The sequence below is a fragment of the Natrix helvetica genome (assembly GCF_964273705.1).
Source record: "Natrix helvetica genome assembly, chromosome: 9".
Classification (NCBI taxonomy): domain Eukaryota; kingdom Metazoa; phylum Chordata; class Lepidosauria; order Squamata; family Natricidae; genus Natrix; species Natrix helvetica.
The window spans coordinates 4,068,705-4,082,619 of record NC_138560.1 but is presented as its reverse complement, the minus strand read 5'-3'; the positions used below and the strand labels follow the sequence as shown (position 1 = coordinate 4,082,619).

Below are 13,915 nucleotides of genomic sequence, written 5' to 3'. Positions count from 1 at the left end.
CCTGCTGCTCCAGGATCTTTGAAAGATCTTAATCCTTTATTTGAATCCTCCTTTCCTCCTGACCTCTTCCACTCTTAATTCTCTCTTTTTTTTCCTCTCCTTTTCTTCCAGCCTGCATCTTGAGCTCCTGCTACCTGGCACTTATCCAAGCAGCTCCAAACGTTACTGAAAATGCTACCGTCGACATCACTGTAGAACCTGAATTTCCAGTTGTGGGTGTTACTGTCACTCTCAGGCCCAAAAACACCTCGGAAAAAATCTATTCCTGTACGTGGAGCAGAGGGGAAGATACGACTTACAAAGACATCTTGACTTATGAATTAAGCCCAGCTCCTCAGATCCATAAAAAACCCGGTTACACCACAAGGCATACACCAGGCAAGGATTGTTCCCTGGGCATCAAGAATGTTAGCAAGTCAGATATGGACATATATGTACTACAGAGGAATGGGAGCAATAGCACAGCAATTGGGAAGATATACTTACTGGTCATAAAAGGTAAAAATTTGTATTTATTTATTTATTTGTTCTATTTATAGATTTATTAGATTTCTCCCTCTGGCCATCTTGCCATTAAGGTAAAGGTTCCCTTTGCACATAAGTACTAGTCATTCCCAATGAGCACTAGGGGGAGGCCCTCATCTCCGTTTCAAAGCCGAAGAGCCAGCGCTGTCCGAAGACGTCTCCGTGGTCATGTGGCCGGCATGACTCAACGCCGGAGGCGCACAGAAGGCTGTAACCTACCCACCAAAGATAGTTCCTATTTTTCTACTTGCGTTTTTACATGCTTTCGAACTTCCAGGTTGGCAGAAACTGGGACAAGAAACAGGGGCTCTCTTCGTTACGCAGCACAAGAGATTCGAACCGCCGAACTGTCAACCTTTCTGATCGACAAGCTTAGCGTCTTAGCTATTGAGCCACCTTGTCACTGAGCAGACTAGCATCTGATAAATTGCCCTTCTGACCTCCTCCTTTGGCAACTGGCATTCATAGAAACCTAGGGCTGGAAGGGGCCTTGGAGGTCTTCTAGTCTAACCCCCTATTCGGGGCAGCAGTACTTGTCAAGAATGCAGGAATGAACTAATTTTCTCCTGCAAACTTCGCTCCCCTTTTGCTCCCCTTTTATTTCCTCTGGGAGGGGCCATTCATCGTCCACCTGTGGCCTTATTCCCAAGTTGACTCCTGTTCTTTAGCTGTTCCCTTCATCTGGCAACTCTGTGCATGCGCACACTGGGAACAGGCTCCAATTGTTCTTCTGCCTCACTGACGTCTGACTCTGAAGGCAGCTGATAACTGTCAGACGGCTCTGGCCCCCCTCTCTGCCTCCGACACAGAGCCCTCATCTGAGCCTTCCCCAGACTCCAGGACTGGCCCAGGTTCCTCCCCAACCTCCTCACTGTCCGAATCTGCTGCCAGCTCCACTGGCAGGCCACAACAGCCTTTTATTTTTATTTAATCTTCTCTCGTACGTCTCCACCAACATCTGAGATTTGAGGTCAGAAAGATGCTCTGGGGAAAATGAGACTAGGTGGATTCCAACCCAGGATCAGATTTCTCCTTTGTGAGGGGGGGGGGGGGAAATCTGCACAACTCCATCCAGTCCCTGGTTGATTCACTCGGATATTTGCGCATCACGGAGGAAAAGGGAGGGGCTGAAACCAAGGATCCTCTTGGAACGTCCTCATTTCGAGATGGCTCTCCTTGTCTCTTTCAGAAAACAACGAATCGGAGAAGCGGAAAGGTTTATCGCCCGGATCGATTGCTGTCATTTTTGTGGGGTGTCTGGTTGGAACGGCGCTGGTGGTAGGCATGGTCTCTTACCAAGTATGGAAAGACAGCGCCAAAAGGTAAGAGCTGAGCTTTGCGCATTGTTTCTTTCGGAGGCATTTTTCTCAAGAAAGCCGTCCAACCATTCGTTTGGACTGTGGAAACAAAAAGCAGCAAACAAAAACCCGCCCAAATTTGTGGACACCCGAGTCGATGGAGGCACTCTAGATCAGGGGTGTCCAAACTTGGGAACTTTAAGACTTGTGGACTTCAACTCCCAGAATTCCCCAACCAGCATGGCTGGCTGGGGAATTCTGGGAGTTGAAGTCCACAAGTCTTAAAGTTCCCAAGTTTGGACACCCCTGATCTAGATGCATACCTTGCAACAGAGGTATCCAACCTTGGCCACTGGGGGATTTCAACTCCCAGAATTCCCCAGCCAGCCAGCCAGCCAAATTTGGTTCCCCAAGCAGAGTTAGATAGCAATAGAAAAAGAATATTTGTAGCTCGGGATTGAACTGAGGAGTCCTTGATCTCTCTCTGATCTTGGTTGTTTTCTTATCGACGTTTTAGGACCATACTGGTAACACCACCAGTGCTAGAAGAGAGTGGGGTTTGTGGAGGAGGAAGAGCAGCAGCAGGAGACAGACCGTGGGGTCCTTAGTGTTGAGCTTGGTTATTTTCTTAAAGACGTTTCAGGACTTACCAACTAAGTAACAGTATCAGTGCTAGAATACAGTTGGGTTTATGGAGAGGAGGAGGAGGAGTAGAGGAGGAGGAGGAGGAGGAGGAGGAGGAGGAGGAGGAGGAGGAGGAGGAGGAGGAGGAGGAGGAGGAGGAAGACTGTGGGGGTCTCTCTGAGCTTGGTTTCATGACATTTCATGACCCAACTAAGTAACACCATCAGTGCTACAATAGAGTTGGGTTTATGGAGAGGAGGAGGAGGAGCAGAGGAGGAGGAGGAGGAGGAGGAAGGCTGTGGGGGTGCTCTCTGAGCTTGGTTGTTTTCTTATAGGCATTTTGTGACCCAACTAACAGCATCAGTGCAAGAAGGAGTGAGATTTGAGGAGAGGGAGGGGAGGGAGGGAGGAGGAGGACGACTGTGGGGTCCTTGAACCTCTGTGAGATTGGTTGTTTTCTACAGATGTTTCATGACCTAATGAAGTAACAGCATCAGTGCCAGAAGAAGTGGGGGTTGTGGAGAGGAGGGGGAGGAAGGGGAGGAGGAGGGGGCGGGGGGGGGAGGAGGAAGGGGAGGAGGAGAAGGAGGAGAAGGACAATGAATGTGGGGTCCTTGATCCTCTCTTAGCTTGTTCTTTTCTTACAGACATTTCATGACCAAACTAGGTAACATCATCCCTGCTAGCAAGATAAATTCTGGCTTAGACATAGACATCACACAGGTCCTGGAAGATAAAAGAGAGTAGATTCTGGGTGCTTCCACTCTGGCTTAATATGTTCTGATGCTAGACTGAACTCTCTTTCAGGTAGAAGAAGCATCTTGACCCCGAATGACAGTGGCAGTAACACTGAAGTTTGGAGCACAGTCATGGATTCGTCAACTCCCACTTTCCCGAAGAAAATGAATCCCACCTACCTGGCAATTACCGGGAAACCAACAAGCACACTTTAATGGCTCCTTCAACAACTTATAAACATCTGGACCCCAGGGCAAAAACATTATTCATACCTGTTGATGAATTAAAACATCCTTTTGGTGCCCTCCTTTTATCCTGACTCTCTCTCTCTCTCTCTCTCTCTCTCTCTCTCTCTCTCTCTCTCTCTCTCTCTCTCTCCATCTTTCAAACGCTTTCTATAATATTGGAAAAATATTGGAAATATAACGTCGTCATATTTTACGGGGAATACTTTTGAGAGATCGTGGATCGTCCTGTCAAATGTGACCAAGATTGAGGGGTTAAGAGGGGTTGAGATAAGGACTCACATATTCCTTTAGGACTAGAAGATTAATAAGGGCAAAAATAACGGAGTCAATAACTGATTTTTTTTTTTTTACTTGTTCACTGCTCAGTTTCTGGGCTAATCGGTGCAGGTAGCCTACGGCAGTTTGCGCTATTTTATTTATTTATTTGTATCTCGCCTTTATTATTCTTACAAAAAACTCAAGCCAGTGAACCTATCCAACACACCTTCCTCCTTCTATTTTCCGCACAAAAACAACCCTGTGAGGTGGGTTGGGCTCAGGGGTGGGTTCCAGCCGGCGCTACTGCCGGTTTCTTCGTGCGTATGTATGCACAGGATGCACTGTGCGCTCACGCGCAGTTCAACAGAAATCATTCTGCGCATGCGCAGAACTGGAAAACAAGATGGCACCGCCGACGATTCGGGGGCGTGGCAGGCCTGGATTGCTGCAGGTTCCAGCGATGACCCAGGCTGCCATACCACTCCCGATTCGGACGGACTGGTCCAATCCAGTAAGAACCCACCACTGGTTGGGCTGAGAGGAAATGGCCAGCCTAAAGGCAACCATCTAGTTTTCATGGCTAAGACAAGACTAGAACTTCCATTCTCCTGGTGATTGGCTCATAGTCACCCAGCTGACTTTCATGCCTCAGGTGGGACTAGAACTCACAGTCTCCTGGTGATTGGCTCGTAGTCACCCAGCTGGTTTTTTGTGCCTAAGGTGGAACTAGAACTCACAGTCTCCTGGTGATTGGCTCGTAGTCACCCAGCTGGTTTTTTGTGCCTAAGGTGGGACTAGAACTCATAGTCACCCAGCTGACTTTCATGCCTCAGGTGGGACTGGAACTCACAGTCTCCTGGCGATTGGCTCATAGTCACCTACCTGGCTTTCGGGCCTTATGCGGGACTAGAACTCATAGTCTCTTGATGATTGGCTCATAGTCACTAAGCTGGCTTTCATGCCTAAAGTGGGACTATAATTCACAGTCTCCTGGTGATTGGCTCATAGTCACCCAGCTGGTTTTTTGTGCCTAAGGTGGGACTAGAATTCACAGTCTCCTGGTGATTGGCCCAAAGTCACCCAGACACTTTGCATTATGACCTTCTTCCTCTGACCTGGGAAATCATAATGGGAGTGGAGATGAAGGGGAAGATAACTGAGAAGCCCAAAGGGAGCAGAGATTGGGGTGGCTGAGTGGGTGGGTGGGGGGGAGTAGCTGAGCTAAAAGACCCCAACTTTGCTGGGAGAATGTGGAAGAAAGACTGGACCTCCTAGCTGGGTTTGAAAATAAGATCCCAGCATGTCCAAATCATTTCCATCTCCAGGAGGACATCATGGAGGTACCACTCATCAGCTGGGGCTGTCTGGTACTTGTTCTAACAGGTAAGAGATGGGCACTTCTGATTGGTTGAAAGTATGGTATGGATGGTTAATGTATGTGGTGGGGAGAAGACACCTCACTTCTTGGGTCTCCTTTGATCCTTGATGCACCTTTCTCAATCTGGTCTCCACCATCCTTGGAAGGCCATGTTGGGGATCCATCTAAAACAGGGTCTCCAAATGTGACAACGTGAAGATTTGGGGTCTTCAATACTCAGAATTCTGGGAGTTGAAGTCGCCAAGTCTTCAAGTTGCCACATTTAGACATCCCTGATCTGAAACATCTGGAGGGCACCATCTCCAGTTGTTTATCATCTTTTGTTCTGAATGAGGTTGCACTACCCCAGACACAACTGGTGTACAACTGGAAGGTTCTCCTGAACTCACAACTCCTGCTCAAAGAAGAGATGGCCATCGTGGCTAGGAAGCCCATTGCACAGGTTTGTGTGGTGCACCAGTTGTGCCCATATCGGGACCGTGAGGCCCTGCGCACACTCACTCGTGCCCTAATCATCTCTCTCTGATCAGGTGTGAGAATGATCTTGGTTCCCAAGAGTGCTGTGCACCGCCATCGGCTAGCAGAGCTGGCGGCAGGCTCAGACAGCGAGGAGCTTGGGGAGAAACCTGGGCCAGTCCTGGAGTCTGGGGAAGCCTTGGATAAGGGCTCTGTGTCAGAGGCAGAGAGGGGGCCAAGGCCGTCTGATAGTTATCAGCTGCCTTCAGAGTCAGACATCAGTGAGGCAGATGAACAGCTGGAGCCTGTTCCCAGTGTGCGCATGCGCAGAGTTGCCAGACGAAGGGAAGAGCTAAAGAGCAGGGGTTGACTTGGGAGTAAGGCCACAGGTGGACGATGAATGGCCCCTTCCAGAGGAAATAAAAGAGGAGCGAAAGGGGAGTGGAGCTTGCAGGAGGCAATTAGTTTGCTTAATTGGTTCGTGACTCTCCAAGACTCCTTGCCAAGTTCTGCAGAGATCGGCCTGGCATCTCTCCAAGCCAGAGAAGGCCTGTGACTGTAAATCCCCCCTCGAAAGACTTTGATGTGAACGAGCAGAATGCACGGTCAATTAATAAAAGGAGTTTTAGTCAGGACAAGGAGTTTGCTTCATGCTCTTGGGAAGCCTCAGTCAGAACAAAGTATTTTGTTTTGGCTGCAAAACCCCAGCTGTCTCTATTCCCTTCCTCCTCATCCCTCAGCTCCTGTGTGGCAACACTGAAGTGACAAAATGGCGTCAGCCAAGTAAACTTCAGGGTTGACACCCTGTGGGTCACTCACCATCAGAGGTGGGAATTGCTCACCTGCCAGCGGGTGTTGCATATTGGCAGTTGTGATGAATATTTTGAGCGACAGGGAGCCGCAGAAGAGCGACAAAAGAGCCACATGGAGCTCCAGAGCCGCAGGTTGCTGACCCCTGATCTGGGTCAACATTAAAAAAGCCTCTTTGGGATTTCTTAGGGGAGCAAAAATTGGAATTGCTTCTTAGCCTTTTCTTAGAAATGTCCCCCCCTTTTTTTTCCCTCCTCAGCTCATCTCTTGACTTCCCCTTTGGTGTTTGCACAGATATGCATTGAGCTCCACACCGAGCCCGAATTCCCTAAAGTAGGAGAGGACGTTACCTTTTTCCCAGGATCATTCAACAATGACACCATCTCCTGTGTGTGGTACAAAGAAGAAAATGCAACCTTGAAAACAACCTCCGTGGTCCTAATTTATTACGTACAAAATCACACAATCTCTTTCAGGGAAGGCTACGATAAACGGCAATTCATCGGGAAGGACTGTATACTGATCCTCACAAATCTTAACATGGACGATAGGGGCGTTTATCGAATACATAAGAGGAGGCTTAAGGAAACAGAACAGGGGGAGAAATTGTTAGAGATCTCCGGAGCGAAACACACCCTTTCCACAATTCTGCCCTATAGAGTCTTGATCTGGTGGTACATTTGGTTCAACGGCTACTAGCAATGTTCCACTTTGAATCTGGTGCCATTAAAATTGTGGAAACACTGATACATTTAGTTACTTGATTTTTAGCCCGCTGTTATTATTTTTGTAAATAACTCAGGGCAGCAAAGATACCTAATACTCTTTCCTCCTCCGATTTTCTCCACAACAACCCTGTGAGTTTGGCTAAGAGAGAGGGACTGGTCCAAAGTCTCCAAGCCACCTTTCATGCTTAAAGCAAGATCGGAACTCATCGTCTCTTGGTGATTGGCTCAAAGTCACCGAGCAGTCTTTCATGCCTAAGGCAAGATTGGAACTCATCATCTCCTAGTGATTGGCCCAAAGTCACCAACTTTTATGCTTTCATGCCTAAAGTGGGATTAGAGGTCACCATCTCTTGATGATTGGCTCAGTCACCCCGCTGGCTTTCGTGCCTAATGCGGGACTAGAACTCATCGTCCCTTGATGATTGGCTCATAGTCACTAAGCTGGCTTTCATGCCTAAAGTGGGACTAGAATTCATAGTCTCCTGGTAATTGGCCCAACGTCACCAACCAGCTTTCCTGCCTAAGGCAGAACTAGAACTCACTGTCTCCTGGTGATTGGCCCAAAGTCACCCAGACACTTTGCATTATGACCTTCTTCCTCTGACCTGGGAAATCATAATGGGAGTGGAGATGAAGGGGAAGATAACTGAGAAGCCCAAAGGGAGCAGAGATTGGGGTGGCTGAGTGGGTGGGTGGGGGGGAGTAGCTGAGCTAAAAGACCCCAACTTTGCTTGGAGAATGTGGAAGAAAGGCTGGACTTCCTAGCGGGGTTTGAAAATAAGATCCCAGCATGTCCAAATCATTTCCATCTCCAGGAGGACATCATGGAGGTACCACTCATCAGCTGGGGCTGTCTGGTACTTGTTCTAACAGGTAAGAGATGGGCACTTCTGATTGGTTGAAAGTATGGTGTGGATGGTTAATGTATGTGGTGGGGAGAAGACACCTCACTTCTTGGGTCTCCTTTGATCCTTGATGCACCTTTCTCAATCTGGTCTCCACCATCCTTGGAAGGCCATGTTGGGGATCCATCTAAAACAGGGTCTCCAAATGTGACAATGTGAAGACTTGGAGACTTCAACTCCCAGAATTCCTCAGCCAGCAAGGAATTCTGAGCAAGGCTGGCTGAGGAATTCTGGGTGTTGTAGTCTCCAAGTCTTCAAGTTGCTAAGTCTAGACTTCCCTGATCTGCATCATCTGGAGGGCATCATCTCCAGTTGTTTATCATCTTTTATTCTGAATGAGGTTGCACTACCCCAGACACATCTGGTGTACAACTGGAAGGTTCTCCTGAACTCACAACTCCTGCTCAAAGAACAGATGGCAGTCGTGGCTAGGAAGCCCATTGTGCAAGTTTGTGTGGTGCACCAGGTGTGCCCATATCGGGACCGTGAGGCCCTGCGCACACTCACTCATGCCCTGATCATCTATCGGTTGGATTACGGCATGGCGCTCTACATGGAGCTACCCTTGAAGTATTGGGAAGGTACTGCTGGTGCATAAAGCAGCGGCACGCACAGTTCTGAGCCACCAGTACCTGGATGAAGCTGTCTACCTGGATCCGTTTCAGTCGGGCCAGTCCAGAGCCGCAGGTTGCTGACCCCTGATCTGGGTCAACATTAAAAAAGCATCTTTGGGATTTCTTAGGGCAGCAAAAATTGGAATTGCTTCTTAGCCTTTTCTTAGAAATGTCCCCCTTTTTTTCCCCTCCTCAGCTCATCTCTTGACTTCCCCTTTGGCGTTTGCACAAGACGACAAGAAGTTATGTATTAAGATCCTCACCGAGCCCGAATTCCCTGAAGAAGGAGATGATGTTACCCTGATCCCAGGATCATTCAAGAACGACACCGTCTTCTGTGTGTGGTCCAAAAAACTAAATGGAGCCTCGAAACAATCTGTAATCCTGTACCATTACTTGCAGAAGCACACCATCTCTTTCCGGGGAGGCTACGATAAACGGCACTTTATTGGGAAGGACTGCATGTTGCACCTCACAAAAGTTACAATGAACGATATCGGCGTTTATAAAATACGTAAGCAGAGGGCTAGCGTAATAGAAACGGGGGAGAAATTGTTCAAGATCTCCAGAGCTAAACACACCTCCTTTTCCACAGTTTGGTCATATCAGTTCTTGATCTGGTGGTACTTTTGGTTCAATGTCTTCTAGGAATGGTCTGCTTTGAACCTAATGCCAATAAAATTGTGGAAACAGTGATTCATTTCGTTATTTGATTTTAACCACGCTGTTATTCTTTTTTATAAAGAACTCAAGGCAGCAAAGATACCTAAAACTCTTTCCTTCCTTACTTCCTCCTTCTTCTTCTTCTTCTTCTTCTTCTTCTTCTTCTTCTTCTTCTTCTTCTTCTTCTTCTTCTTCTTCTTCTTCTTCTTCTTCTTCTTCTTTGTTTTTGCTTTTGTCTTTTAGTTCGTCAACAAACTTCCTTTATGCAGGAGCCGAGAAAAAAAACACCCCAAATGATAGAATTCCCCACTTCCCCAAATTCTTTTTGACTAGATCCAAGCTTCGTGGGAGTCATCTTCCAGATTGGCTGGAAGAGATCACTGCATTTCAAATAGAACCAAAACCAGAATTATTTCTATTAGGAATAATAAAGGGGGACTATGAGAAAAGGATCAAATACCTAATTCTACACATAGCTAGGGCTGCAAGGACCTCACTTGCACAGAACTGGAAAAATAAACACATACCAACAGAAGAAAACGTAATAAAAAAAAATATTGGAATGCGCTGAAATGGACAGGCTCACGAAAGAGTTAAAAGATAAAGAGGAATCTGAATATTACTCAGTTTGGGACTTATGGTATAATTGGCTAGAGGAAAGAGGAGAAAAGTAGGTGGGCAATAAAGAGAAGAAAGATCAAGAAACTACAAAACAAATACAAAACCAGAGAATGAATAAGAGGTGGAAATACAAAATAGACGACTTAAATGTGTATAAAGGTTGTTATATATGGAACTGATAGAAAAGATATATGAAACAAAATATGTATATGTAGATAGATAGATAGATAGATAGATAGATAGATAGATAGATAGATGATAGATAGATAGATAGATAGATAGATAGATAGATAGATGATAGATAGATATAGATATTGAGAGATATAGATATAGATATAGATAGAGATAGAGATAGAGATAGAGATTAGATATAGATATAGATATAGATATAGATATAGATATAGATATAGATAGATAGATGATAGATAGATGATAGATAGATGATAGATAGATATAGATATTGAGATATATATATAGATATAGATATAGATATATAGATATAGATATAGAGATATAGATATAGATATAGATATAGAGATAGAGATATAGATATAGATACAGGTATAGATGATATAGATATAGATATAGAGATATAGATAGATATAGATATAGATATAGATATAGATATAGATATAGATATAGATATAGATATAGATATAGATATAGATATAGATATAGATATGTAGATATAGATATAATGATATAAGATTTACATGTACAGACAAAGGAAACACAATGGATATGTAAAAAGAGTAGAATGTGTTGCAAAGATGTTATGTTTATATAAACAAAAAATAAATAAAATAAAATAAAATAAATAACATTTCACCTAGATTGGTAAAACACAATAAAATATAAATGTTAAAAAAAAGAAGAAGTTCCCCATCGTATCCATTTTTCTATTATCCCTGTGGCCTTTAGAGTCTCAAGATCTACTCCCATCAAGCAGCTATAAATGAAATGAAGAATGGAAAACAGTTTCAGGAATTAGACACCTCTATTCTAATGAAAAGAAGGATTAGGGCAGTGGTGAAATTCAATTTTTTTACTACCGGTTCTGTGGGCGTGGCTTGGTGTTGGGGTCCTGTGACTGAGTGGGTGTGGCCAACTCAATGTCACTCATGGCCACACCTACTCAGGCACATGTTCTCACCACCACCAAGCCACACCCACAGAACCCGGTAGGAAAAAAATGTGTGTGTGAGTCCATTCACAGCAGAGCTCCCTTTATGGCTCCTCCCAGCCCCTCCCTCCCTGGATCTACCTTAAAGGGACAGGCTGCAGCAGCTCTGCTGTGAAGGGAGGAGGAAACGTTTGGATTGGGTGGGTGTGTCCACCAGCTGGAAGAGATGAGCGACGATAGGTTGACCAGGCAGGCGTGGGCGGGGCCACCAGGGAATTTTGACATCGGTTCGGAGAACTGATGACAATCGTCCTTGCCGGTTCAGTCGAACCGGGCCAATCCGGGGAGGTTTCCTCCCTGGATTAGGGGAGATATGATACTAGTGTTCCAATATTTGATGGGCTCCTACAAAAATGAAGGAGTCAAAGTACATATTTTCCAGAGCCCCTGAAGGCAGGACAAGAAACAATGGATGGAAATTAATCAAGAAGCAACCAAGAAGCAAGGAGAAGTTTCCTGACAGTGAGAACAATCAACTAGTGGGATGCCTTGCCTCCAGAAGTTATGGCTGGACCATCACTGGAAGCTTTCAAAAAGAGACTGGACAACCATATGTCTGAAATGGTATAGGATCTCCTGCTAGAGCACAGGGTTGGACTAGAAGACCTCCAGGTCCCTTCCAACTCTGTTATTCTATGTTATATGCTGCAAATGATTAGCAAAGAGTTAGATGATATGTAGCCATAATGAAATTCTTTCTAGAAAGCCAAGGTCATCCATTGTCTTTGCATTGCACCTGACTGGTTCTGGATGAGTGGAACTGCCAGCATGGCAGTGGAAGATTGGACTTGTGGGTGTGGGGGCAAGATCTTTAACTTTCAACTAGGTGGGGGAAACCGGGAAGCTTTCAGATTTGGGTTTTCCCAGCTGTGCCAACATGGCACTCTTAATAAGTTGGAACTTTGAGGAATCCTTTGCCTCAGACTGGGATTTATTTTGGGATGCTATTTGGCATCCTGACACAGTCCTTTCACTAATTCCAAGAAGATGCCACACCCATTGGCACTATTCAGGTGTCCCTGAGGGTGCAGCTAAACTTCCAAGTGGCCTCAACGACTCTCAGGAAGACTCGCAAACGACCAGATGACTGAGAGAAATATAAATCCTTCCATCCTCCACCGTTCAGTCAGAACCCGAAGAAGCTTCTTGGTTGAGAGGCGAAACGTCTTCTAGGCAAAACCAAGAAGGTCCATTGGCCTCTTGAAAAAGCACCGTTGGGACCTCAATTGACTCCTTCTCCATTTCCATCAGGGGGAACATACCCAGGAGGCTCCCCACCCTCCAGCACCTCTCCTCCCTGAATTGAGAATCGGACCAGGCCCGAAGGAACAAGAGTCACTCATTCCTCTCAATGGGTCTCTTGCCGGCTTTGTGACGTCGTCTTCTGCCTTGAGAGCTCATAAAGGAATGGTGGGAGGGGCTGACAGTGAGGTAGACTGGGAGAGGGAAGCAGGAGTGCAGGACTCTCCCTGTATAGTCACTGACAGGGTAGGCAAAAGACAAGGGGGAAACTGAGGCACCTGGCTGGGCACTTTGAGGATCTCCCAGCATGTCACAAGCCCTTTTGTCCTAGATCCGCTAAAAACATCATGGCGTCTCTGCCCAAGCACAAGCAACCATCAGAACGGAGGACATCCCGGCTGGTCTGGCTTCTCACAGGTCTGATTGGAGGTCTGGGGAGCAAGGTCTGGGATAGCAACCATGAGGGGTCAGGAGATCAAGAAGGACGCTGGAGAACGTCTAGAGTGCCCTGACCCGCAATGGAGCAGTCAGCTGCTTGGAACTGGACGAGCGCCTTATATTTTAAGACGATGACCGTTGGTGTTATCTGAGTAGAATCAGTGGCGTAGCATGGGGGGTGCAGGGGGGGCCGGCCGCACCGGGCGCAACATCTGGGGGGGCGTCCTGACTTGCCCCGCGCCGCCCTTTGCTGGACTGTGGCCGCCTCTTTCCGCGCCCGGCTTGGCCCGCGAACTAAGCTCCCCGGCCCCGGCCCGCCCAGGCCCCTCCTGTGCACCGCCTACCTCCCAGCGGAGCCGCCAAGACCTGCCGCGCCGCCCCCACGGGAGCCGAAGGAGAGCGCCACCGCGTCCTCCCGCTCCGCCTGGAGCACCCCGGGGAGCCGGCGCCTTCCCGAAGCCCCCGGTGCGCCTCCCACCCCCGCGGCACCTGCTTCCCTTCAGTCGAGCCTTTTCCCGCTGCCCTGTCAAGCTCCTCCTCAGGAGGAAGGCAGGAGGCCAGCATGGAGAGCCTCACTTGACTGATGCCGACCAAGGGGCAGCTGCAGTCGGGCCGCCCTCGGGTTAGGGGGCGCAAATTACTTGCCCCGGGTGCTGACAACCCACGCTACGCCACTGAGTAGAATACAAAGTATTCTTTGATGCTCATCATGGAACCAAATGGAATATCTTGATTATGGTCTCTGAGCAGCCTTTGCACTAAAAGGAGTACAAGGAAAACAAGAGTTTAGCCCAACAATTGGTTATTGGGGACAGGAGGAAAAATTGGACAATTTGTTGTTTTCTCTCTCTCTCTCTGTCTCGGTCTCTATCTTTATCTATCCATCTTATTCTATCTCTATAACCATCCATCCATCCATCCAGTGGTGAAATTCATTTTCCCCCCCCTACCAATTCTATGGGCATGGCTGGTGGGTGTGGCAGGGGAAGGGTACTGCAAAATCCCTTTTCCCTTCCCACTCCAGGGGAAGGATATTGCAAAATCTCCATTCCCACCCCACTTTGGGGCCAGCCAGAGGTGGTATTTGCCACTTCTCTGAACTACTCAAAATTTCCCGCTACCGGTTCTCCAGAACCTGTCAGAACCTGCTGAATGTCATCCATCCATCCACACACACCCCTATCTT

General features: G+C 47.1%; 1 long non-coding RNA gene across 1 annotated transcript; it reads left to right on the top strand.

Annotated features, from left to right (window-relative positions):
- Positions 1-222: 222 nt before the first annotated feature.
- On the top strand, positions 223-3,432 carry LOC309397013. The gene is made up of 3 exons (XR_014176192.1): positions 223-498; positions 1,715-1,847; positions 3,255-3,432. It is a non-coding gene; the product is annotated as an uncharacterized lncRNA (long non-coding RNA).
- The last annotated feature ends 10,483 nt before the right edge of the window (positions 3,433-13,915 follow it).